Source organism: Leuresthes tenuis, unplaced genomic scaffold (genome assembly GCF_036924035.1).
Source record: "Leuresthes tenuis unplaced genomic scaffold, fLeuTen1.0.hap1 SCAF_9, whole genome shotgun sequence".
Lineage (NCBI taxonomy): Eukaryota > Metazoa > Chordata > Actinopteri > Atheriniformes > Atherinopsidae > Leuresthes > Leuresthes tenuis.
This window is the reverse complement of record NW_027325363.1, coordinates 20,908,824-20,936,586: the sequence shown is the minus strand read 5'-3', so window position 1 is coordinate 20,936,586 and position 27,763 is coordinate 20,908,824.

Below are 27,763 nucleotides of genomic sequence, written 5' to 3'. Positions count from 1 at the left end.
TTGATTCCTTTTGATTGGGTGACACTACAGCTGCTGTCACTCTGGTTACCACATGTATACGTCATTGTGCTAACTTACGTATGCAAGGGACGACCTGTCAGTGCAGCAGGTGTCTCCTTCCCCCCTGCATGCATCACAGAAAATTACAGAGTGAAACGGAACCAATGGGAAAGACGAGAAGAGTCTGCTGCTAGGGTGCGTCTCCCCAGCTACCTCAACACTTTTCTGTTGGCAATTAGCAAGAAGTCACTGCTCTCTTTCTTTAGTGCAAGGATAAATAAACGGAAACTTTGTCTAATGGCTCTCTGGAGTGCTAAAGGATGTCTCCAGTGGCTTGTTAAACTCTGCTTTCTACTTCCTGTTCGTCAGGGTCCATTAGCAGTCCATTCACTGAGCTGCTGTTGGAAGAGCAGAGCACATTAAAGTCACACATTTAATATCTGTCTCACAGTTGTAAAGAATATGTCTTGAATTATTCTCATTGTCAAGAAAACTTGATCATTAATGTAATTTTAGGACAGGAGGCAAAATCAGTTTCTAGATATGGAATGTAGTGTGTTTGTTGGGGACTATTTTTAGCCGTGGATGCACATTAGGCACCAGAAGTGTTCATACCAGCACAACAGGCTGTGTTATTTGCTCAAAATAAACTGCAGTATCCATTTTCATCAAAGAGAAGAAGCATGTCAGTGCAAAGCAGAGGCTTACTGGTGTGTTGTAGTAGTTTAAGGCAACTAAAGAAGTCGGTTGCAGACATAAGCAAGCTTTAGAAATTTGTTGAGACAAAGAAAAATAAAGAATAACACAAAAATGTCAAATGTAAGTTAAAATTTTTGATCGGTGAAAAGAATCTATGCTTATTTGTTCCTTTAATTACTCCAAAATGACTATGGTAATGACACATACAGCCCAAGTGAACTGCATCTTCAGCTTTATGAATATTCATTCAAGCACAGTGGTGACACGTAAAAGCTCCGCAGCCTCAAAATGCCACTGTGTTGACTGACTTGAATTAAATGGACGATCTTGGCACCGGTCAGCTCAAATTGAGCAGTAGCTGCTTTGTTTGGGCTCCTGAGGGCTAGCACTGGTAGAGCGCCACTGATGAATAACTTAACACATCCACTCATTATTGAAAGCCAATGCTTTTAAGAGTATCACTGCATGGGGCTCCTACTAAATCAAAGGCCCTCAAATGTTACTCAGGGCCACTGTATTATGTGTCCAGAGCCATTATTAGCAATTAAAGCCAGAATCCTTTCCATAACCCTGTTAATGTAGGGGACTTGACTCTTCATTAGCTGTTCAGTTTAACTTGGTAGGTAATTTTGAAGGCTAATCATCATGGTGATGATGAAGAGCAATTTAATATTGAGAATCCCATCCTACTTTCACCTTGGAGACTGGGGTTCATGCCCCATCTGACATAATAGGGTTTATAATTCTATATTCTAGACTTCTTTTCAGGAACTGTTTAGTTAGAAGTTTAAAGCTGATTTCCACTCTCACTTTTAGCCATAAATTGATACAGACGCTTCCCTAAATTGCACCACAACTAAATAGCAATGATTGAGAGCCACGGTAAAAAAAGAGGCTCAGTTTTACAGAATATAAAACTGAGACACTTGTCAGTGAGGCAGTGAAAAAAAGAAATCCGTTTTATTTGGTGTAGTCATAAACAGAACAAAAACTGCTGAATTAAAAAAGTAACAGTCAATCATTTCTGTAAGTTTATGGCAAAGGACCCTGCAGAGGTAAAGAAAATGGTTGAATTATAAACCAGTGTATAAATAACACATCAGCTCACATATCCCATCAGGCCTCTGAAGGAGAACAAGTCTTGTTTTCTCAGCAGTGGATGAGCGAGCAGAATACAGTCTGTGTGGAGATGATCAGGAGGGAGTCACACGTGTATCAGGGTATGTTTGGTGTTTTCTGAAACAGCCCTATGAGAAAACTAAGAGACAATGTTGTGCCAGAAACTCAGAATGTCTAAGTATTTGTTTTGTTTTCAAAGTTTCATTAGAGACGTCTTCCACGCGCACATCTGTAGTTATTTACTGCACCCTGTAAATAAGAGTATACTGTAAAAATTACAGATGAGAAACAACATCAGAAAAAAACTGCAATCTTTGTGAATGTGTCTGTTTTGTTTAATGGTAAATTATGTGGCCTCCCTTCCACCTCATGGTTACATTGCCTAAAATATCGGTGTACATGTGTGATGTCTACACAGTCCTCCTTTATAAATAGGAAAATGATGGACACCAGCCTGTCAATATTTAAAAAAAGTGGAAGATATGAAAGATCTGGAAAGCTGCCCAAACTGAACATAATTAAAAAGCGCTTTAGAACAATTTAAAGAGGTGGCAAAGGACTACTAAAATTATAACAGCCCCACAATTCAATTATAAAACCATAATGCTGCCAACCACAATAGAACTACCCTTCTGTAGGAGTACAATGACATAAAGGTTTCTATAGGAGGGAAAGGATTGAAATGAACAAACTCCATGCTCCCAAATAAAATGGACAAATTTGACCAGGTACAAGATTATATCTTTTTCACCAAAATTCCAGTGCAGTCATTAAAACGTGAAACACCTTATTCATTTTCAATAATTACAATTTGGTGATGGACCGAGGTATTTAATGTGCATCCAATTTTTTTGGAGTGTTTTGGATTTGATCGGCCTTGCTGGTGATAATCACAATGAAAAAGCTTTCCTTCTGTTTCTGAATCTGCATAGTCTAAGTTAAAAGCACCCCCCCCCCCAAATATTGCTTTCCTCCTAAAGGACAAAGAGTCCTTGTGTTTCTCCAAAAGTCATAGAGGCCGGTGAAACTTTGTCCAAACTTTTGGGCCTTTTCTCCCTGTACTGACCTGTCCATCTATCATGGCTGGGCTCAGATGGCAACAACGTTTGCAGGGCAGCAGTTCAGCGTGTCAGCGCTTCTGCAGACTACATCCCCTGATAGTGCTGTCCTGATAAATGATATTCAGCTGTCATTGAGTGGGAACCCAAAAAGACTTACGCACCAAATCTCTTAATAGAAAGCAACTCTCATAAAAACCCCAGCATGAACTCGTTGCTCAATTTGACAACCTATACAGTAGCCAGGCAGAGCAGTCTGGAAACACAGGCATTTCTCTGCGATGTATCTGTCAGCACAGGCACAATTAACTAAAACCCAAGTAATACTGGAAAATGGACACATGCTTGAGCAAACAAGAAATCACAAATGGCCATGAATGCAGATTAATCCCGGCAGGGGGGGGGGGTTAAACTGGTGTATGACTAGTCATATTTGTTGAGTGCATAAACCCAGTTTATTATCTAAGGAAAAAAAAGCTAAAGCTATCCAAACAAAACTTAGAGTTGATTTCAGCATGTTTGTCTAACAGGTGAAAAAAATATATGAGAAGCTGGTTCTGAAAAAAAGAAAAAGAAAAGGTCGCTGACTTTGACAGAAAGGCTGCTGCTGCAATATTGCAAATTGCTATTAAGTTCTCAGTTCACTTGTCACTTTGCTGGAATTAATTGTCATGTATCCCATGAATTGAGGGAACAGCCTTTCTGAGAGCCCAGAGACAAGGCAGTCAATGCACGAGAGAAAGTAAGAACTGGTTCTCTTTGATTATTAGACATAGCTCCAAGAATTTATAGTCCAGGCAAAGTAGCGTTTTACGACAGACTAATTGTAAAATAATTTTTTTCATCTTAGATAATTTCTGTGAGGTGTCCAGAACAACTAAAAGTCCTAAGAAATCCTAGTTGAGGAAATATGTTAAATTCTCATTAATCCTAAATGTGTGCCAATAAGGCCAGACAACAATGGCACAGCTGAAACCTTGATGCCACTTCCTAAAATTCAACATGTCCATAGTCCAAGTTTACTTTGATGAAACCATTTCAGAGCATCCACACACTTCGAATGTGTTGCATATTGTACATTGCATTCGTGACTGTGTAAGGTCCTCAAATACAGTGAGCCATGAAAATAAGTTTGGCATTCATGATTTGGTAAACAGCTTAGACTATTTACTTTTTCATTACCGACACAGATTCCTTTTTTTTTTAAAAAAAGGGGAAGTTGCAGGACACCTTTAATAGTCCAGGCAAAGTAACTCATTTTAGAGACAAAAATAGAACTAATTGTAAAAGATTTTTTTTCAGCTTAGATCATTTCTATGAGGTGTCCAGAACAACATACTAAAAGTCCTAAGAAATCCTAGTTGAGGAAATATGTTAAATTCTCATTAATCTGAGGCGTGTGCTCCTTATCACCTGCAGCCGACATAGATTCCCCCGATACACAAAAATACTCATACACAACCACCAACATAACAGATTTTAGATTAGCACCCATCAGTGCCAGTGATGTCCCAGTCTCCATACTGATCCAACCCCAAACCCACAGACTAGTAGGTGTGCACCCCTAATAGCCTGCAGACTACAGATCAGGTCCTGGAAAATAAGGGACGGGGTCACTCCGTCACAAAGGCCAAACAATAATACACCCCAATGGGGCTATTTTTTCCTTTACTCCTATCAAAATTAAACTTTATACAATGAAAGTACCCTTTTTAAAATTTTTTGTATTACAAGTTTCTTTGAAAATGAATTTGACTATGCAAATGAGCTATACACTAATCTAAAATGCCCAAAATGCACCCAAACAGGCTTAGTTTTTTCCTTTACTCCTACCACAATAAAACTTTACAAAGTAAAAGTATACATGAAAAGTATCTCCTTTTGTATTACAAGTTTCTTTTGAAATTAATTTGAATATGCATATGAGCTCCACACTAATAGGCAGAAACACCATTCATGACAAATGCATCGGCCCAATCTTCATCCAATCATCCTACTGCCAATAGGTGATGGCAATGCTGCTTTTAGATTGGCCTCTAACCTGAAAACTGCCTGGCTTGGTAGTACCTGCCAGGGGTATAACCCCCACCGGTATAATCTTCAGGGTCACAGAGGCACACAAGCCTTCCCACCACGATAAGGTAGCAACAATAGGGGAGGTTTTTTTAAAAAAAAGTATTTTATATATTTTTAGTTTTTCTTTTTAAAGTTTTTTTAATGTTTGTTTTTTTAAATCCAGCCTGGATCCTCAACCCCTTCTCTGTGGCTCTTGGTTCTGGCACCCCCTATATCAGTTCCTGATATATCAGTTTCTCTTTGCTTAGCTCTTCTCCTCTGGGTCATATTCATCGGATAAATCAGGCAACAGTGAATTTGTGCAGCCAGTACCACGACATTCTTGCATGCGCATTTTTATGTGCTCAGTCTTTCTTGCAACTACAGCAGACTACATCAAGTAGTTCTGGTGGTGCTGCAGGCTGATCTGTCATTATTGGCATAAATCTCCCATCCAAAACATGCCACCCCCAGTCCTTTAGGTCCATATGTTCACTTCCCCCTTTCCACTCCATCATTTGGTAAAAGACCCGAAGACTATGGAACTTTGCAGCTGTTGACATTGGAGGGAGAGTTTGAGGTTCCACTGGAGATGAGTTCTGAGTTATTTTATCACAGAATCGCCTGTATCTCAGCATATCCAGTGATTCCTCTTTTTTGCCCCATACAGTGATATCAGAGCTTTTTCACCTGCTGCAATGATAATGCCTTTTCCCACATTTTCCTGTGACTGCCTGAACACCTTAACTTGTTCGAGAAAGCTAGTGTCATTCTTTGATTTTTTCAGAGCGAGTGTGGCCAAGGCTGGAAACAGCCTGTCTCTGTGGCATTTTATTTTATTTACTGATGTATAATGTTATAGTTCTAAAGTCAATAATTACATTTCTAGAGGTTATACCCCTGGCAGGTACTATCAAGCCAGGCAGTTTTCAGGTTAGGGGCCGATCTAAAAGCAGCATTGCCATCACCTATTGGCAGTAGGATGATTGGATGAAGAAGAAAAAGAAAGAAACTTGTAATACAAAAAAAGTTACTTTTCATGTATACTTTTACTTTGTAAAGTTTTATTGTGGTAGGAATAAAGGAAAGAATTAAGCCTATTTGGGTGTATTTTGGGCATTTTTGATTAGTGTATAGCTCATTCCCGTATTCAAATTAATTTTCAAAGAAACTTGGAATATAAAAAATGTTACTTGTCATGGGTACTTTCATTGTATAAAGTTTAATTTTGATAGATTGACTCACAGCTTACAGGTTCGATCCCTGCCTGGGGCCTTTCTGTGTGGAGTTTCTCCCCGTGTATGTATGGGTTCTCTCTGGGTTCTCTGGCTTCCTCCCACTGTCCAAAAACATGCATGTTAGGTTAATTGGTGACTCTAAATTGTCCTTAGGAGTGAGTGTGAGCGTGCATGGTTGTTTGTCTCTATGTGTGGCCCTGTGATGGACTGGCGACCTGTCCAGGGTGTACCCCACCTTTCGCCCAATGACTGCTGGGATAGGCTCCAGCCCACCCGCTACCTGATTGACGGATTAACGGTATAGAAAATGGATGGATGGGTGTATTATTGTTTGGCCTTATTGGCACACGTCTCAGATTAATGAGAATTTAACATATTTCCTCAACTAGGATTTCTTAGAACTTTTAGTATGTTGTTCTGGACACCTCATAGAAATGATCTATGCTGAAAAGAAATCTTTTACAATTAGTTCTATTTTTGTCTCTAAAATGAGTTACTTTGCCTGGACTATTAAAGACTATTTAGAGACTATTTTTGTCTCTAAAATGAGTTACTTTTCCTGGACTATTAAAGGTGTCCTGCCACTTCCCCTTTTTTAAAAAAAAGGAATCTGTGTCGGTAGTGAAAAAGTAAATAGTCTAATCTGTTTACCAAATCATGAATGCCAATCTTATTTTTATGGCTCACTGTATTTGCGGACCTTACACAGTCACGAATGCAATGTACAATATGCAACACATTCGAAGTGTGTGGATGCTCTGAAATGGTTTCATCAAAGTAAACTTGGACTATGGACATGTTGAATTTTAAGAAGTGGCATCAAGGTTTCAGCTGTGCCATTTAATAATATACTGCAGTGGACTAAGCTGTTCAGCACATTATGATGATGTGAAAGCCTCTTATAGTACCCACTACAGTCCCTATGTGCACTTTTTCACCTGATGCAGTATTTCAGGAGACAAACATGCATCAGTTTTGTACCACAAACATAAGCTACATCCTCTTAGTATGAATACAGCTGCTAATCTTTGTGTCTCAAATCATGGAAACAAACTGCTTGATATGATAAAGCCCTCACAGGATGTAAAACAGTGGAGGATCAACCTTTTTCTAAAATTAAAAAACCCTCAAATATATATCCTGCAGTCCTTTGTTCTTCTTTTTGTTGGTATGTTTTGTCATCACGAGAAAAATGTCTGTGCTTTTTAAGTCTTTCATCTTTGATTATTACAGATTTGATGCCCCCTGATTGCTGATATCATGTCACCCTTCAAAGCAATGTTACTGGAAAAATATCTGCCCTCAGTTGTTGAGAGTGAAAAAGCACACCATTGATTTTAAAAAAAAAATTTTTTTACTCTTTTTTTTCTCCGCTATTTTAGGAAGTGTGGGTGGTTTTACACACTGAGGTTGAACCTTCCTGCACAGTGTAGTAAAATATTCCTCATCTTTCCCCATCCTCCCTGAGATCATGCCCAATGATGAAAAACCTCTCTAACATAAAGATGAAACCACAGTGAGTACCAAAGTAAGTGGTGAGTTAATGCTTTGCATATCTTTAAAAAGCTATTTCACTCCAAGGCTCCAGTTGTGTTGCGGACAAAGAGCAGAAGCAAAGGACTTCCAAAAATGTTTCTAGTTATATGGAAAGTGGTATGTACTCTGAACAAAGCCCTGTAACACAACCCAGCTCAAAAAGAGTAGTTTTGTTAGAAGTCCGTGTACTTCTAATTCTTTGGAATATTTTGCAGCCATAGTTTATGCTGTTGATTTGGACTATGTATGTATGTATAAAAAAGATCACAATGGAGACTAATACAACACCATCATTACTTACAATCCTAAAAGTGATCACTGCTCAGCTTTAAATACCCAAAATCAGAACACTCAGACCAATCTTTGTATCACTTAAGCCTGGTCATACGAAATGCTCAAATGCTGAACGGGAAAATTCAGTCATAGGTACATCTACCCAGATACAGGTGAACTCAGTCTATCTATCAGAGGAGATGCAGCAGGAGTTGGAACGGAGCATATCAAAGACAGAGAAAACTTAACAGGTTGGGACGTCAAAGCAGTTTCAGTTGACCTTTACAACAGACACAAAGCATACTTTTCTAACAGGACTACATATTTTTGTATTTGTTTTGACTCAAGTTAACGGTTAAGTGTTAAACAGGAAGTTATGTGACACAAATTGTCAGCCTGACAGCAGAGACACTGAATTAACGTGACAATAGATAACTTCCCTTAGAGTATTATCAATGGATTTCACTGCTTTGGCTGCTGTTGCAAAAACTAAATTGCTTCCCGTGTTCCTATGAGCCAAGAAACTTCCAATGGCCAAGGCAAGGAATGGCTGGTCTGTTGTGCGGCCTCAGTGTACATACACTTATGTGTACAAATGAGCTAAAACCTGTGAATGAATTGACTTATGAGAGCAAACGCATTTGTTTGCACAAATGAATCCAAACAAAAAAAGTTGTGTTGCGAGAACACTGTCGCTTTGCTTTTCATACATCCAAAGAAAGCTAAATGTAGTCTTGAAATGAAATTCAAAATCAATGGGAGTTTGTGGGAGGTAGAATTACACTGTGAAAGTGAGGCTGAACAGGAACCAGTCCAAACCCAGATGGTGCTATTATTCTATAGAAAAAACACTGCCTGGTCAAAAAGGCAAAGAAAAAAAAATCACCATCTAGACTTATAAGCAAACATGTAAAGGTCTCCCATTGGAAAAGTCCTGGAGTGATTATCTTATTCAGCTGGCAACAAGTTATTTAACCCTTACTGATGCAATGAATAGCTTCTAGAGAGAGTTGTCAGGCTATATTCGCATATCATAGAGAAACTAGTTTGATTTTTGGAAGGTAAAAATCCTGGCGCCATCCTGTGCCACACCACACACTGGTTGGTAACGGTAATGCACTAATTTGTTGTTTGCCAACTGACAATAAAAGAAGAAGAAGAAGTCAGAAGCTTCTCCTTCCTTAATCAACCATGTCAGATGCATTCTGTGGAAAAGATGTAGCTCTGTTTCACAAGAGTCAAATTACTGGTCAGTTATTAGTATCTGAAAGGAAAGTGGTGAAATGATTGAGATCACTTAAATATTTTGTGAAATCAAATAAAATAAAATCAACAGCAAGACTATGTACAATGTTTATGGTGAAAGTATTAAAAAAGAACAGTTTCACACATAATGGGAAGATGAAACTCAAGGCATTGGGAATAAGCAGCTGGATAGCCTTAAGAAAACCACTTATTAGTGAGGCTAATTGAAAAATAAATAAAACTTAAAAATAAAGGGGGGCTTTTTATGATCTGGGGTCACTTCAGTTGCTCAGATCTAACTTTAACAAAGTTATGCGATTATAATGAATGAAACGTTGTTTGATTCAGTTAAAAGACACCAAAAAACCCACAAAAACAATCTGAACCAATGACTTTCACAAGCACTGAGTGAATCCTCAACTCAATGAATGTCCAGTGTCTGTGTGGGCCTATCATACTGAATTTCAACATATGCATTGCAGTTATCTACTTTGAAAATAAGAATTAAATTGGTTAAACTGAACAGTGGGTGAGTTAAGATAAGTGAGACAATGGGCTTGAATCCCAAGACTCAAACCTTGTGCTTGGACCATTCCCCGGATTTACAGACACACCTGTTAATTTTCCTTATTACAATAAACCTGCTACTCACAACACCGTCTCCATTGTGATCTGCCTTAGAGTCCGCTCTGAACTGGCTCAATGAGCTGTGACACTAACACTCTCTGAGTAAAAGGTAAAAAAATTGTTTTGGAAGATTAAAAACGATAAAATCTATTGCCATTGATGACTAGTTTTTCCACCAAACTTTCTTTCCCGTGTAGGTGTCAACAGTGTCTCCACATGTTACTGCATCTGACATGAACTTGTTTCTCTGCCTCTGTCATCTTCTTTCCTTCAGGGCAGCTGGGTGAACGAGAAATAATGAACAGCTTTTCAAGCTATTGGGTATTGATAGGCCATCAGTAATGCTCCCACATGCTCTGCCAGGGCCTTTTGTGCTCCTGTTCAAGAAGTCTTTTGCTACGTTCAGCAATTTCACATCTCATGATGTACAGCTTGATGTAGTCTTCAGAATCAGTTTCCAATAATGTCATTGAGAACTTGGAGGAAACCAAGGTCCTCTGGCTGGGTAGTAATTAAGCAGTGACTCATCATGGCTGCCCCCTCTTTTTGGTCTGCTGAGTTGACTGGTTCTCTCTTTCAGGACCGCTCTTTGTTCTGTCGCTGGACTACATTGTTATTCAGTTAATAGCATAATCTACAGTTTCTCTTATTCGCAGCTCAGTGTGGAAAAATATAACTGCGCACCTCCAACAGTTTCAGTTTCTTTGTGCACAGCCTTGAACATCTTTATTCAATACCCTTTCTTTACAGGAGCTGGAGAACAACAGAGAATCATTTTTTTTCTCTAAGAAACTTCCCCTGAGTCTGATCTGTAAACAATTTGATCCTGTTCCAGGATAAAAACTACATTGAAACAAAGTGAGTGTTTACCTCCAAATGAAACTCAATGTGTCACTGTGCTGTCGGATTTTGCCTGACATCGTCAGACATACAGCTTTGAGGTTTTGTTACATAAGACTATCAGCTCTTTTATTTCTATTTCTTCTTATGTTGCTCTGATTTTAAGCACCCTGAGAATGAGGTCCTGATGATTCAGAAGCTCTTTTAACAACCCCTTATAGTGAAATGCCTTTTCCATATTTTCAAGATGATGGTGTAAATGGTATCTTTTGTTTGTACTAAAAACCACAAGCATCTCCTTCCATCTCACAGCTGAAAAAACACCTTCAAATCAAACAAAGACAGGTTGATGTTATTATTAAAGTGTTTTTGAAAAATCAAACTGATACTCTGAACACCAGTGATGAAATAAAAGCCAAGCTAATGTGTGTGATAAAGTTAAGATAAAGATAAATTAAAGATTCAATGAGTTGGATTTAGTGACATCTAGCTGCAAAGTTGTAGATTACAATCAAGGGAGAGTTCTCCACAACACAATATTCGGTGTGCTACAGGTTGTTCCAACAATTCTGAACGATGTCCTATCCTGACTACATTCAATTAAACTGACAGAAAAGTGTTTTTATCTTTCTATCCATCTCTCAGCAGGAAAACAAATAAACATTCCCAAAAAGTAAACACATTTTATTTTCCATTGCTTTGCTTTCTTTTCTTTTATTTGCATATGTCCAATATCTGTAATGTTGTCAGTCTCAAAACTCCCTACGATGCTCAAATCAACTTTGCAATCAAATGACAATACAGTGATCTCTAATCTTTTATTAATATACATAATTAGGGGGACTGGTTTGAGATGGATTCACTTACTTACTTTCTCTCTGATATGAATAACTAGTGATGTTGCCGATATTCCCACACCAATCAATCTGTATGCAGGTGCTGACAGTGCACATTGGTCTGGCTCAGCTCCAGTTGTAATACAATTAGTATTGATCAGCTTCGTAGACAAGGCAAGACAAATCGAGTCCAGACCCCACCGGAAGGCAAAGAGCACTTAGGACATGAAGTTGGTGGGTTCCACTTGATACATCGTTGTCTCTCTCTGTCAGGGAGACATTCAGCTGGCGCCTGCCAGGTGGACAGCCTTTCATAACTTTCCTTTGATTGTCAACATTCATAATAATTTGGCACTGATACCTGCAATGTGCACAGTGGACACATGAAAGGAACTGTCGGCACCCTCTCTGGACAGTTGCACAGTTGCAGAATTGCATTTGTAGGGGGTGAGCAAGATGTGCTGGTGTGTTTGTGTGTGTGTCGATTGAGGTGAAGGGATGAGATGAGAAAGGAGATGGTGAGAATAAGCCTGTTTGAATGCATGATAGCTGATATGTTTGAAGTCAACAGCAGCTTCTGATCTCAACAAGTCATGTTTTCCAAAAAAAGAAAAAAGTTTAACTTAAGAGGGATGACTCTCCAAATGAGTGGGAATCTATGAATTTATAAATGAGCTCCACCCACATCTACACCTCTAAGCACTTCCTCAAAGTCTCCTTTGACTCTGCAAAATTCACTCTGCAACGCTCACAATGTAGAGAACAAAGAGGAGTGAAACAATGAACCGGCAGCTCTCACTCAGCACCAGAATTATGGGCATTTCACATAAGATGAAGCAGCCTATTCTTGCACTTAGTTAATTTCCTTCAATCCTCCGGTACTGCTGAGTGAGTCTCACTGACTGTCTGAACCATGAAGAAAGACAGTCTGTCTGGCAGTCAACGCTTGAGACGCTGGTGTGTGGAGCCGCCTCCCAGACAAAAACCTGCTTTCCCGTAGACTGTGTCTGTGGCCTACAGTTTCTAAGTGTGTCTTCCAGAGGAAATTGTGGACACATCCAAATGTTCCATAAATGTCTAGTCTAAATTTTCAATTTTGGTCAAAATGTGATTATTTATTTATTTTTTTACGTTTTTCGAATTTAGCCAAAACTTGATCTGAACTCAGGACCTTCTGATTACCAGCGCTTCATATGCTATTGAGCGACACAGCCACATGATAGGAGGCACAAGACTATATAACATAGTTTGAGTCGCCACTCCTAAATCATGCCGAATCAGAACAACTTTTTATATTCATACGCCACATTTACAATGCTCAAAGGCATCTTGTTGACAACACGCAGCCTATGTGTGTATATGTATTTATAATTCACATGACAAACTGAATGTTCTGAAACAGTGTTTTATGGTGTCTTTCATCTGCTTGTGAAATATGACCTTGGAAACACATGTTATCCAACATCGTCTCTCGTAGCAACCAGCAACTGAAAAGTGGGTGAAATAGTTCTCAGCCACGTAGCTGAAGGAGGCACCACCATTCTGTTTTATTATTGATTCTGACAAACGCTCTCTCTGTGGAATTGCTGAAGCGGTAATTCCTAAAACGAATACCATTTCTTTACATTTTTTATTCACTAGTCAGCTCTATGTCGTCCCGGAGGCACCTTAATATCAGCATACGACCTGACAGTTCCATATAAAATTTTATAGAACGAACGATATGCACTGAAAAAAGTCCTGAGAAGTTCAGGTCAAACAATCAAACAACTTTCAACCCAAGTCAGTAATGAAATCTAGGTAGTTACTCTCTATGATTTTATCATGACTTAGAGACTTCAGTTGTGCATCTTGAATATTCACAGTTGTTTGTGTGATTATATAAATGAAGTAACAATATTTCTAAACTGCTTGGGCTAAAAGTGGTCTAAATTTAGCTGAAAATATTCAGGACTACATGAGACATAATCTGGGAGCTCTGTCCCATCTGCAAGTTGTCAGAATTGGTTGGTGTAAATTCCTGCAATAGTCTTGTAGAATATTGAGGGTGTTTATACCCTCTGAAGTGGGAATCCTCATCTGTACTGTTTATGGCAGATTATTTTGCTTGTGATCTGTCTTGTAACACGCAAAACAAAGAACAAAAAATACCAAAAGAAAAACCATGACATGAACATCACATCTGAATGTTCCTGAGTAAGACTGACCTTTGAAGAAACAAACATTTGGGAAATATGCTTAATGGCTATCTTGCTGACTGTTTGATGGTAAGATCCCTTACCATAGTTAAGGATTTTAGTTTTCCAATTCCTGTTTAATTTATAAAAGAAATAGTCCTGTGTTTCAATATTTGTTTTGCTTCCTGTCATTGTTTAAACTGAATTCATAGTCACGGAGTCTGCTTGTGCCCCAAAGCCGGTGGGACGTTTCTATTACTTGCACAAGCCTTTGTCTTCATGGTTTTGTTTGCTTACTTCCTCCTTGGTGTATTGTGATTCTCACCTCTCTGAAACCAAAGCACCTCCACTCGAATCTTTCACCAAGGAGCAGTCTGCTCAGCATGAACACTATAAATAAGCTGGAAAAGCTAGACCTACAACAACAACAAAAAAGGAATAAGTTAATGATGATAATGATAACAGCATTGTTTTTTTTTTTTGGAAGAGCCAAAGAGAATCTAGCTTGATTGAGGCAAAGTTTATGATCTAAAATGTAAAAACATATGCTGCTTTTACTGCCTTGAGCAGTGCATCCAGCAGATGGTCTGTCTGATATGTTCTTTATAGTGTACAGACACACTTGCCTGTGCAGGAATAATATTGGTGCAGACCAACTCTTATAATTACTGAGACACTGATGTGGAAAGCTTACATCGACTCTGTGGAGGGTCCACAGCACAATCTTTGTCAACCAGCTGCAGAATATGGCAAGCAACTGGTTTGTGGCACATTTCATTGATCCAGGGTCAGCACACCTAAGTAATTACATCTTTGACCTTGAAACTGGATTCCAATTAATGGCTTTAAATCTTTACAGCCAAAATATAGGAGTACAACTCCTGTTTCAACAGTCATATTTGGTTTCTGAACTTAAACAAAGTTGCAATGTGCTACATAAGTGGACATCCTTTCTTTCACCAGCAAACATGCCAGTGTTTACCTCTCTCTCACAAACACACAGTGTTTTCTCATTAGCTGTTCATTTGACTCCAGTGAGCTGTATGCAAGTGAAAGCTGATTGGCTCTGTGGCTTTCAGCGCCTAACAGCAAGCTCTTATCACAAAATAGTTATGCACCCTCACACTTGGTGTCTTTGCATGTGGGGACGGGGCCACAGTGTATGACAGTCATGGAGCATCACAGGAATAGTCAAAGGCATGATGTCTGATAGAAGCTATGTACAGGAAGGGATTGCGTGGCTTGAAAAACCTGGAAAGAGCCAGGGACAATAGGTTTAGTGCAGGCAGTAGATTCCAGGCGGGCGGAGCTGTCAGGTTCTCCCTGCGTGAGATTTTATTATGCAGCTGTCGCTGGTAGCTGTGCTCACAGGATTAGATTAAGTTGCCAACCACAGTTACAAAAACAAGGAGAACGTCTCCAGGCTGTTTTGACACAATATTTGCTTAGAGAGTGTGACGACGTGTACACACTCACACAATATATATGACTGCAGGCAGCCTAGGAGTGTATGATAATATGAAGCCCCTATGTAGAAAGGATACTAACGTGGCTAAAGTGTTTTTAACAGCTTTTTTCATAAAATAACAGTTCATTTCTTCTGAAAGAACTGTTGAACAGTATCTTATTCTCTCGTTTATCATCAAACATAGCAGATTTGCCCAGATAAAATGTTGCATACAGTTGCTGACCTTATGTTTGAATTAAAGAGGTACTCAATTATAATAAGAATGTTAATATGATCTGCAGGGTACTTTGAATAAATTACAAGAAAGCCAATTTTTAGTCATCTAAAATTGTTATTTGATCAGGGTGCAGATTTGTCTGCCTGCATTTTCAGCAGAAACAGCCCACAGAATGTAGCTGTGTTCTACATTTTAAGTGTTGTGTGACATTGTGTGGTTGGACATCAACCAAATGTAGAAAAAGGAGATGTATCGCTGATACAATAGCCTGAGTTTTACAAACAGAAAAGCTCTAAAATCCCACTTATAACAGGCTTTAGTTACAAGAGATGCAAATAGAGTTCTCTCAGTTTGGAGAATAAGGAAGGACGCCTGATGGGTGAGGCAAGCTAATCAGTAATTAGACTGGGGACACCAGAAGAACACATTTCTGCTCTTTAAAACAGCTGTAGTTGGAAAAATTTCATTCAAATTGAAATTTCATTTAAATTTCAAATTCACGATTTGAGCGAATGCTGTATTGGGAATTCTTACACCACAGTAGTTTTCCATCAAACAATGATGATTCAACAACATTTTTCCAACTTAAGAATGTTAGTGCTGCTAACCTCATTGCACATTGTGTTGGTAATGTATCCTGCCGCTAAACAACTGAGTCTGCCAGGGGTAGTGTCAGTGTTCTTTGATTTCTTACTGCTGGCCATTACTTTAGCAAGGATTTAAAGGATAGTATGGGTCTGTGCTACCAGTTGTTGTCTTGGATTAGATGAGCAGAATTGTCAGTCACAGCTGATCAGTGGCAGGATACACTGCTCAGCCACCATGCAATGATGCACAAAAACACATTCCTCAGTTGCATAAAAGTAGTTAGAAAGTAAAAACCTGCCTGATGGAAAAGTGATGCCCCATAAAAATCCTATAATGCCTGATTCACTCAAAGAGGTATGACATTTAGAAAGTTTGGGTTGTTTTAGATGGGGAAAATTTACTCTTCTGGTGCCCTTTTCCAAAAAAAGGAAAAAAATAATAATTAAAAATTGTGTAAATGGGTAAAATTTATATTTTAGGACAAAAAAAACCTGAGACACCTGTTTGATTGCGTCAGAATGTGATTTACTTTATGATGTAAGAGATGATTTACTGTGGAACAAAGCTTTATAGGATCATAAGAGCTGGAAGTTAGATGGAGATAAATTGGAGAAATAATGCCAAATGGAATACTGTTTCAACATGATTAATTCAGAATGAAAGAAAGGGTGAACATTTATTTAAGGTGTGTGACAGGAAGCACAGCCCGGTCCACCTCCTCACCCACACACAATTTCCATTAGCCTCTCTACATTTAGAAAACCCTACGGCGTTGGCAACAAGCGCTGGCGCTGCACATCAATATGAGGGCATAGATTTATCAACGAGATCCTATGGAAAAGTGCAGTCGTCTCGTGTCTAGCTGAAGCGACACAAGCAGCAGGTTTTGACAAAAAAAAGTGTTCTCCGATTATCTTCTGGTTCGGACGTGATCTGGTGTTTTGGTCTGAAGGTTTATGGGCTGATCAGCATATCTGAAACTGAATATTCTGAATGATCAGACTTTTGATTTCCTCCAATTATCTTGCCCCAGTTTGCCTTTTCATCTTCCTTTTCAAGCTGCATCATTTCCAGCTTGAGTCTCTCTTTCCCCACCTCCTGCATGTTCCTTTTCAAGTCATCCTCATCTCAATCCGCTCTTTCCTGAAGCTCTCCTTCAGAGCATCACATTAGTTTTTTTTTACTCCTCCTTGCTCTAAATCAGCCCCTCACAGTTTCTATATGCAGATACTGTTTAAGGCGCTTGGCAATTTAATTTCTCCTTTTCAATTTACCCCCTCCCTTTCTGATAATCTTTAGCTCAGTATCCTCTTATTTTCTTTACCAGTTGACTCAATCTACCCTTTCCTCATTTCATTATCCCTCAGAAGTTACCTTTGATCCTTTCACTCTTCTGCCTCTTGTGGCTCTGATCTGTTGTTCTCTCCCCAGAGCGCTGAGACTCTCCTAAAGCAGGGGGATGGTTTTTTTTTTCCCCATTTCATTTTCATGCCATCATCAGCATTCAGTTGCATCTTTATCACATGGCCTTACTATGTGCTTCCTGGATTCTTAACGTTTTGTCCAATGAGCTCATCATCATGTCACAGAACAGATCTCAGAACCAGCTGGTTGCACTTCTTTTGCAAAAATATTGGTTTGGTTTTTCATTAACAATTGAATAATCTGCACAAATGAAACCTTTGCCAAATAAAAATAGATTGGTGTGTCACATCTTAAGATTTCAGCCTCACAGCATGACAGCATGTTGGAAGAACCATCTACTGACTGGGACACAAAGTGAATGTGAAAGATAATTGTTGCTGAAGCAGACAGTGTTATCTTCATGTGATTAAAGTCACAGCATCTTCTCCTTCATGGCGTTAGCAAGACACATGTGACGTAAGGTTAACTGCAGTCAGCAGTCTGTTACATAAGTTCAGCTTCTCTCCATGGAGTTTGATACAACATAATGATAAACATAAATCATTTCCCTCTGCAGATACAATCATACTCTATGGCACACTATGTGTGAACACACTGTTTCTAAACAATGCTGCAGGCTGTCATGTGAGGACTGATATGGACTGTATTCTCAACTGAGCATCGTATATCTGATTATGTCCCCTGCAGTGCAGAATGACTGTGAATTATACTTTACACCTAGCTCCTGCTGATAAGACTATGTGCACTGTGAAACTGAACTGCCACAGTCTGCACAAGTGTCATTGGAACAAGTCTGTGTGCGTCTATTGTCTGCTGTAATCTGTCACTATAAGGGCTACAGGTCCTTATGAATGTTACAAAAAACATCACCTGAAAGCCTTTGAATGCAACAAGCAAAAAAAAAAAAGTATTTTTGAATTGATACTTATTTTTAAATAGCTGTGGACGAATATCATAACACACCACAGTATTATTACACATAACCACCAGGGTGTGTTATATCATAAAGTTTTTTAATGATGTTTTTTTTGTCAAATAAGTTGCAGTACACTGTCCTAAGTTAGCTTTTCACATTTAGTTTCACCTTATGTGTGCTAGAAACTACTGATGTGTTAAGGGACTGAATCCCATTCACATTAGCCATGACTCTCACAGTGGTGACAGAGCGCGTCAGGTCCTTGAGTGACAGACTCAAAGACTCTTGTTGTCAACAAATTCAAAATTTAAAGACAAGAACAATGTGTTTTATCTTTTTGTTGTCTGTGACACTCAAGCTAACACCCACTCAACAGATTGGTCATTTTCAATTGTAATGATAAGCGCATTGTAGCTGTATGTTTTTATTTTGATGCTTTTATCAAAGTGACAAAAATATCAAGTTCTAAAAAAAAGAGAGTAAAATTTCAATCAATTTCTAATACTGAGCTTATTTCTGTCATGAAACAGGGTATCATTATTTTTTTCTATCATTCCTAGGGCTTGGATAGTTTCAAGTGAGAATGTCAAGGTGTATTTCTATCTAACAGCATCACCCTGAGGTCATCATCACCCTTTGTTCCTGAGTAGCAACCTGTCGGACTGAGATTGGCTTCTTCAATTTGGGACACATGAAAGAAAAAAACTGTCCATGGCCGAAGTGCTTCTCTGGGTCCTCTTTTATAAAGATTTACGCTGATTCTGCGTACGAGTGAGATCCAGGACATAACACGCTTTGTGGTTTGTTAAATGTCATGTTTTTGCTTGACTACATCTCTCTGAGAGGATCTCTCTTAACTGAATGGCGCAAGGGAGTGTAAAAAAAGGTTTTAATTGCAGCTTATCGATCAATACGATCTACCCTCCAGTCTTGGACCTCATTTTAAAAACCAAATGAATATGAAAAAGATGCAGTTTTGTCACTCAGCCCAATGACAGATGGCATGCGTTTTACTGTGTGTATTTATGACCTCCAAAGAAAAACAGCAAAATAATTATTTTCTTGGAAAAATCTTCGCAAAAGGCCTTGTTTCCATACATTTACATAAATGTGCAGACAGCATGTACAATCTAAAAATAGGTTCTTTGCAGCTCTCTGAGGGGAGATGTCAGCATTAAAATAAAGCCGGAAAGAAAAAAAAGAAAAGATGTTTCATCAAAGCGACCGAACCGAGATGGGAATTACCAACAGAAATCAACAACTGTCACTGTTTAATGTATTCAAAGAGGACCCGATCGCAGAAAGTTTTCCACAACAGTGAACAACACTGGCTATATAAAAAGCATAAAAATCTCTGTATCTGGAGTCTCTTCTTCTTATTTTCTCAAGTTGACGGTGGAGCACTCGTATAAACAGAGGGATACCAATTATATCCTCCCTGTCAGCCTTCATCTTCCCCACTGCGATGTGTCCTTCACCACGTCTGTGACTTGCTTTCACCTCTGCTGCCCTGTGGAGGGTCTTTGTTCTCAAAATACACATGCCTGCTCTTTAAGGAGAGGAATCCACTGAAACTGAGTCCACAAAAGCCCAAATTGGAATAAACCTTGAATGTGAGCACAATCAGAAACACATTAATTCATTCAGTCAGTCATTTTCATCAACATGATCAGTCTGAACATAATGCACTGACTGCTGTGTAATAGTCCTCTGAGTCCTGAGAATACACATCAGATGTCACTTCAAATAAACTCTTCTAACCTGGTTACCAATTCTGGATGCAGAGCCCTATTGGTTTCCACCAATCCAGTTGATGAGGGAATGTTTTATTCAGGTGGTTTAATCAGGGAGAATCAATGCCAAATTCCCCCTTTGGCAACTATTTAGCAGCCCACCAGAATGAAGCTACGAGGATTAGATGTTGAATTGTCTACCAAGGAAATGGACTTCCGCTGAGTCCACATCTGAAACCCTTCTTTCTGGAGGTCCAGTTGGAGGGTTAGATATCCTTATTTTGAAGGACTTGAACATTATTTCTTTGGATTGCCAGCTTTTTGGTCCAAATGCTCATCACTGCTGGCTGACAATACTGTATGTTCCTGTTTGAATACGTTTAATCACAGTTTTCCCTGTGGACAAGACCAGTTGCATTCTTTATACGACAGGTCGCCAGTGTGTCACAGAGATGGCTTAGTTTACATCCGGAGGATATTTTGTTTGAATACTTAAAATTCAGAGATTGTGCTTGGAAACATCTTCATTGAGACTGTTTTTCTCAGGAACTATATGAGTTTATGGGAGAAACAAAAGGAACATTCACTTACAGTATGAGTAGTAGCTTTCCTATCTCTGTAGAGATAAAACACATTTCTTCAGGTTGAGGCAGAGTAGGCTATCACAAATCTACATGCCAACAATGCTGGTGGAAACAACAGCTCTAAGGAAAACTGTCTCATCCGTCTCCATGCACTTTCATTTATGCCCATAATCATCTCAGAAATTAACTTTAAAGTGGGTGTCCCGAACACATTAGCGGAGCTGTGATGCTGCGGTCCAGGCATCACAGATTGTGCTGCTTTTTCTAACTTTCATAAACTTCCACAAAAACCTCAGTTCCATCTGCTGCATTTGGCAAACAAACAATGATTTTTTTCTTTCCCTGCTCTATCTTAAGCAGAGGAATTTGGTGACTATTTTTGCAGTCCAAAGACTGAATAGCCATTTTCAGTACAAATCGGCTGCCGCTTGTCAGACGCTTGGACAATTACACAGAGACACACAGGTCAGGTCAGAGTGGCAGAGACGTCAGTCTTCATTTGTAATCGCTTTCCTCTTTTTCCACCAATCAAAACTCCACTGGGGCTTCATGAAGCTCTCGTGAGAGTCCATAAGGAAGTTGCACAACCTTCAATTTGCATTCACATCAGAGCTTCATGAATGCTGGTCCTGTTTACTTGAATCAATATCAATTTACATGAGCAGGGACCTGATTTTGGACTGAGGTTTAAGCTATTCAAATGCTCAGTTTGACGTTATTTTACAAATGGAGGTATGGACTGCAGACAAATGTAGATTAGCTCCCATTATAAACATTGGTTCTGTGAGCACAGACCCATACTACAGACCCATACTATCCAATGGTTCACTTCTCTTGGACATCACAGTTTTGCAGGATAGAAAATCACAGCCAAAACCCAATAGTGCATCCATCCAGACCTTGGACACACTTCTAAAAGGTTTACTGGAACCAATAATAAAAGGAAAAACAACAACATGAATCTAAGACGCAAAAAAAGAAGGATAAAAGGAAGGGAGAGGATGGGACTGGCTGATATGTGATTGAAGCAACAGGAAGCAACAGGACCGCATATGCCACCCAACAACAGAACCATTCCTTCTGAATAAAATGAAAAAACAACAACAATAATTTCATTTTCGATCAGTAAAATTCAAAACAATCATTCTCATTCGCACTGATGACATGAATTCCACATGCTGTGGTTCTGGAGTGCATCACAGAAAATGTAATTGGGTTATTTTTCTGCAGTAAAATTTTACTGGACATGATCAATGTCATTATAAAAGTGTTGAACGTCCAGCAATCGCCACAGCCTACTTCATAAAATGAAAAGGGATATAAAATATATTGTAGAGAGCTCTTATAAACATTAGAGTGATTTCAAAGAGTGCATTACCTCCCAATAAAGTACCACATTAAAAACTATAAAACGTTTACATCCTTTCTGCTTTGGAGCATTTGTTATCAACCTTATCCCCACACAATTGTGCACATCCTCAGGTGGAAATAACAATTGTACATGTGAAATAACAATTTCTACTAATGACATGATAGCTGGTGTATGAGATGCCTCCGTGTGCTCACATCAGTGAGTGGATATTCATCAGCAGGAGAGAGCTGCTCGGTTTGGCTGATCATCACTAAAAAGAAAAAGGAAAAAAAACAACAAAAAACGGCTTACACAGCAGTGTATGGATGCTTGAAGAAGTTGGGTGGTGACTTGGGAGACACATTTGCCCGCGGCATTCCTATTGGTTTATTAGTGACGTGATGACACGGAGGAGTTGGGTTTAACACTTTATAAAGCTCCTCTCTCCGCGGCGAGCCACTCTTGTAAAAGACCGCTGTGGCTGAAACTTCTCATTCCGCAACTCACGTAGTGGAAGCAACCTCGACATTACTGTCCACCATGAGCGAGGTAGGACTGTTTTACGTTTTAAGCTAAAGAAAAAGAAATGTCTGGATTTACCCAAATTACGCACGCTCGGTAACGCCGTGCGCATAGAAAAGAAGCAACATTTATGAGAGATTTAACGGTCAGGCGAGCTGCTTATGACAGACAGATGTGTGTTAAGTGGGGACATTTCGCTCCATTAACTGTTGCAACGCGAGTTTTATTAATTATTGAGTGTCAGATACTGCACAGGTGCTTTGTCAAAGTGTGGAGGGAACACCAGGGCGCATCCCTGCTGTGGGTTACACCCCCTGTAGAGAGAGTGGGTTTATAAGTAACTGTATTTTCTCTAGTGTGGTTTCTCTTGTGTTTTGTACGGCAGGATGTAACACCAATTGCAAGCGATTGAGGCGGAAACTGAGCACCATGTTAACAGGTTTAGAAGTGGGCAGTTTTTGGCATTCTGGTTTTCAGAGAGACGGACGATTTGAAATCTCTTGCGCTGCGGGGTTGTTGTGAATCTGTTCGAATGTAATTTATTCCAAAGTGTGTTGTTAGTAATGCAAGTAGGTTTCTCTTTCAGAGAAGCACCACTCCCGCGTGTAGAGGTCAAACATCACAGGGGTTCTAACCTGCTGTTAGGTTTTCAACATCGCACTCCAATACAGCCACAGATGTTGCAGCTCATTTCCAAGTGGAAGGACGATATAAATATAAACTCTTTGAAATCGATTTTCAATTTAGCCCAATTTCATCACTGTACTTTTAGGTTTATTGTTAATATTATAGGTGAATTCAGACATTGGATTTCACAAAATTATATGTATATTATGCAGCCATGACATGATCATGTCCTAAAAAAAGGATCTGAGGGTTGTTTTTTTTTTTTTTTCCAGAGAGTTACAGTTTTCATTCTGCTTGTCATTGACTCATCATGTTGTTTGAGATACCCCGACAGGCGGGCAGATTGAGGAACATTAGAATGATAATGTGAATAATGATAATAATGCAGCCATCACCTCAGGTCTATACTGAAGAGGTGGAGACAACTAATACGCCATTCAGCCAGTCAGTAAAACCGTGGGGCTCAAAAAACAAAGAATAAGAAATATTTACAAAAAATAAAAAACATTAATCTTTCTTAATTTGAATTGAATTTGGTTGCTGAAATTGTCCTTGTAATGGAAGAGAGACGGAGTACTTTCAAGCACATGACTTCTTAGTGCAGTCTTGTTTGTGTTGATGTGTGGGTAAGTATATGCGTTCTTTCAAAGCTCACGTGGAAATTAGTGTTTGTGTTTCATTGCGCATGTAATAAAGCTGTGAAAATGCAAGCACAGATGTTTACCAAGAGCACAAGGTGGAAATCTGAGTCGCTCTGCCTCCCAGGCTATTCAACATTTTGAGAGAGTGCGCTTCAAACTCAGAGGCCCCTGTGTAAGAAGAAAAAACAAATCAAAAAGACATTCCAAACACACCAACAGCAGCCTTCAGGTTTAGGAGGCAGTAGTTCTATTAGATTTCAATCTTGCGTGGGTCTAGTGGGTGTGCAGTTTGTCATTCCCTCAAATGGATCAGTGGCAGGCATTGCCTTATTTCCCTCCAAACTGCTTATAACAAGTAATTCACTGGCTGCCTCAATAAAAGATTAGTTCAGGGTGTATACACTATATAAGCTGTAACTGCTTCTGAATAATTGAGTCCCTCGCTGGCTGTACAATCACCTCAGCCTTCAGTTTGGTAATAACATGCAGAGTAAAGAGAAGCTGTGCTGTTGATTAAAATAAGTGCACGTTTAAGAAGAACAAGAGCTGCATGTCTGTGTGAGGCTGAAGATGAGGTACGGGCTGTGCATTTATATTTGTGCTTCAGTTATGTTTCAGTGAAGCACTGTGCAAAGTGAAGTTGTTGTTAGTGAAGGCCATGAATGTATTCAGTCTTCAAAGTTGACTTAACTGCAGCAGAGAAGCTCAGTGTGTTCTGGACGGATGATTCGCAGCCGTCAGCACTGCGGCGCTCCCTCGCTCATTTCCACCTCACTCAGAAGCCCTCTCGCTGCTTTCTCCATCCCCCTCTTTCTCTGTTATCTACGCAACCCTGCTCAGAGGTACAATACTTTAAAACTGTTTCACCGCTTCGCCCTGTCTTAGGCAGTGTTCAGACTCACTCACAACATAGTGTTCATTATAGCGAAATTGTCATCAGACATGTGACTGTTCTCGGGTTGCGCCCTTTTTTAGCTTCTGAGTGGCAAAGAGACAGCCGACTCGATGAACACATCTTGAAATGGTGAAGAGCTGCAGATTTAGAAATAAGACTAGCTTTCGTTTTTACAAATTTCTTAAAAGTAAAGAGAAGAGAGCCAAATGGATTTCTGCAATTCAACTCAAATGCAGCCTCAGAAATTTGGATTTGCTGTGAACATTTTGCGTAAAGTAAAAAATGTATTGTACAATATTATGACAAACCATAGAGAGTGCTAGCTAGTGTTAGCACACTCGATCGGCTCCAGAGCTGCTCGCACCAGGCCACAATGGATGATAGTCCATTTTGAGCCATTTAGTGTACAGCTCCTGTACACTACTTCCATATAACAAGTTTTTAGTGCATTACAGGGAATGAAAGACTTTAGTTGAAATTCCAAACGGCAGAATGGCATATTCACTAGTGTACCATATAGCAAACAAGTGGATAGTTCCAGCACATCTTTTTCTCTTATTTTCTTGCTGAATGAGCCAAACAAGCAACAGCCGGTCCACACAGCTTCTCATATCTGTCAGGATGTTCATGTCAAGAAGGAAAGAACAAGCTGACATGAGAGACTGAAAACTGTCAGGAGCAAAACTGCTGATTCAGGGGCTTCAATACTTCTCTATAAGAGCCAGAGTTTAATTTAAGACTCCTGACACTGATATGACTGTTTGTCTTTCATCCCTTGACATCTTAACTGTTGCTTGTTGGGCGCTGGGGTGTCCAGTTTTACATAGTTTCGACCCCTAATTCCTGTAATGACTGCACTGTATGAGAAATGCTGCCTCCACTTACTCCGACATAGAAAGGTTTGTTGAATTATTTGGAATGTTTCATTTTACAGGATATTTACAGATCCTTTTAAATGTGTTTAAACCAACCACTTTCCCTTTCGTATTTTACATAAATGTATAACTATGAGCTGTAATGGCTCTGGTACCATTTTGCCAACTGTTTCAACCTCTTGAAGATTCTCTCTTAAAAGCAGGAAATAATGTCAATGAAATTATGGGCTTCACTTATATGGAACTTAGAACTTGACTTGGGATGTCATCACAGAGACCATATTTAAAACTTTAGTGTACTGCAAAATACAGATACTGTGCTTTATATTGAAAATGCAATACTATGTACCACAATCTTAATATGTGCACTATTGTTTAACCTATATTAGAGTTAATAAACAGTTAGTAGTTAAATGTTACCATGGTAACCGGACAACAATGGGTCTACATTCAGTGACATGGTAAAAATAGGAACTGCTTTACGCTATTATTCCTAGAAAAGTGACATACTATATTCACACTTACATTGAAGACATAGGCAGAGAATATGCTTGCTTTTTTAACTTGTGCTCGTGTAGCCAACCAGCTCCGCTGTCAGCACAGTCGTTCACATACTTTTCTGTGTATTGCACCAGAGGATGCCACCGGGGGCACACCAGACCATACAAAACTTACACATTTGCATTGTGTAAACAATAAACATGTAGACAGTGAAGAAAATTAGAGTTTGTCTGATGTTAAGATCATTGAAGAAAAAATTACAGTTTGGGAAAATATGATATTTAAGGCCCTTAAATCAAGGTAATGGGATATCCTGTCGCAACTGCCCCTGCACTGCATTTTATGGTCATTTCATGAGCGGTAGAGGTGAGGCACTGTCCAATGGTTATGTGATACAATGTCAACGTGTACTTCCAACAGTAAGTGATATATCTGACCTGATTCTGAGGCATGAAAATGTCTGGAAGGGCTTGACTTTAATTGTTGTTCATATGTATTTAAATTACCCACACTGCAGGCTTAAAATCAAAGAGCTTATAAGCCTTTAAATTCATTATGATAACAGACATTTTTTGTCAAGCATGAAATGATTACATAATACGGACGCCAATTTTTTTAAAATGACCCAAAATAGATGATTTCTGTCAATGTAAATATTGTTTTCAATAAGATCATACTTCATCAGACATGTATGCAAATATGTGTTACATCATAAATCACTTGTCAAAGCATTTTGCAACTTTCACACCAGTTGCCAGCTGCTTGATGACACATACTTCAGGTTCCAGTCTGTGAAAAGGCAAATGATGATTTACTCTTACAAGCAGAGAATTTTTTGGGGAGAGGGACAAATCCAAATAATGGTCCATGTTTTGAGAGACATGTCATCCTCCCAAAAATGACACCACGGGTCGTTTGTTCACGCAGTCGATAACACCTTGTTGTTACATTCAATGAAAAATGTATATTTAAGGTGTTGTGAGAGCAACTCCATTTGAGGTGTGTTAATGGAGTCCATTAACACGACTGGTGTAGTAGAAAGAATGTATTGTTAGTCTTAACCATGATGTTTTATAATCCTGTAGTCTCAATTTCTAAACCCAACCAGGAAGTATTTTTGTAAAGTGTTGCCATATTATTGACTGAACTAAAAAGAGAAGTAGAAAAAGAACGAAAAAATACAGTTTTCTTATTTGGGCGTTGAAGTCACGGCTCATGGTCAAAAGTGTTATGTGTGATCACACCATCCACCTCCCTTCCTTCCTCCTTTGAGAACTTTGGCAATGAGCTCTCACTGTCTTCAAACAGGAACATATAAAAAGATGTAAAGAAAAAAAATGCAACACTGTGCTGTTTGTAGTCAACAGTGAGTATTTGCGCTACAAGCTACAGCTGATCTATCTTACAAGAAAAAGGCCGCACTGAAGATGTCAGTTCGAAGCAAAGGATGTGCTTTTGTTGTTTCTCATCTTAGTGCATCTTTTTCCCCTCCTCTCCTTGTGTCTGTAGTGGGAGGGACTAAGGATGCACGCACCCTTTGATCACACCTCTTTACCTCTTCCACTATGACAAATGCTTCTGTTCAAAAGACTCACCTCTACATTAAAGGAATATATTTCAATTAGACCACAACAAACCATGTAGATGCCTTCTGCAATAAATACTGTCTTTTGTTGAAAACACTAAGGATTAGTATGAAGATAGGAACATCCACAAA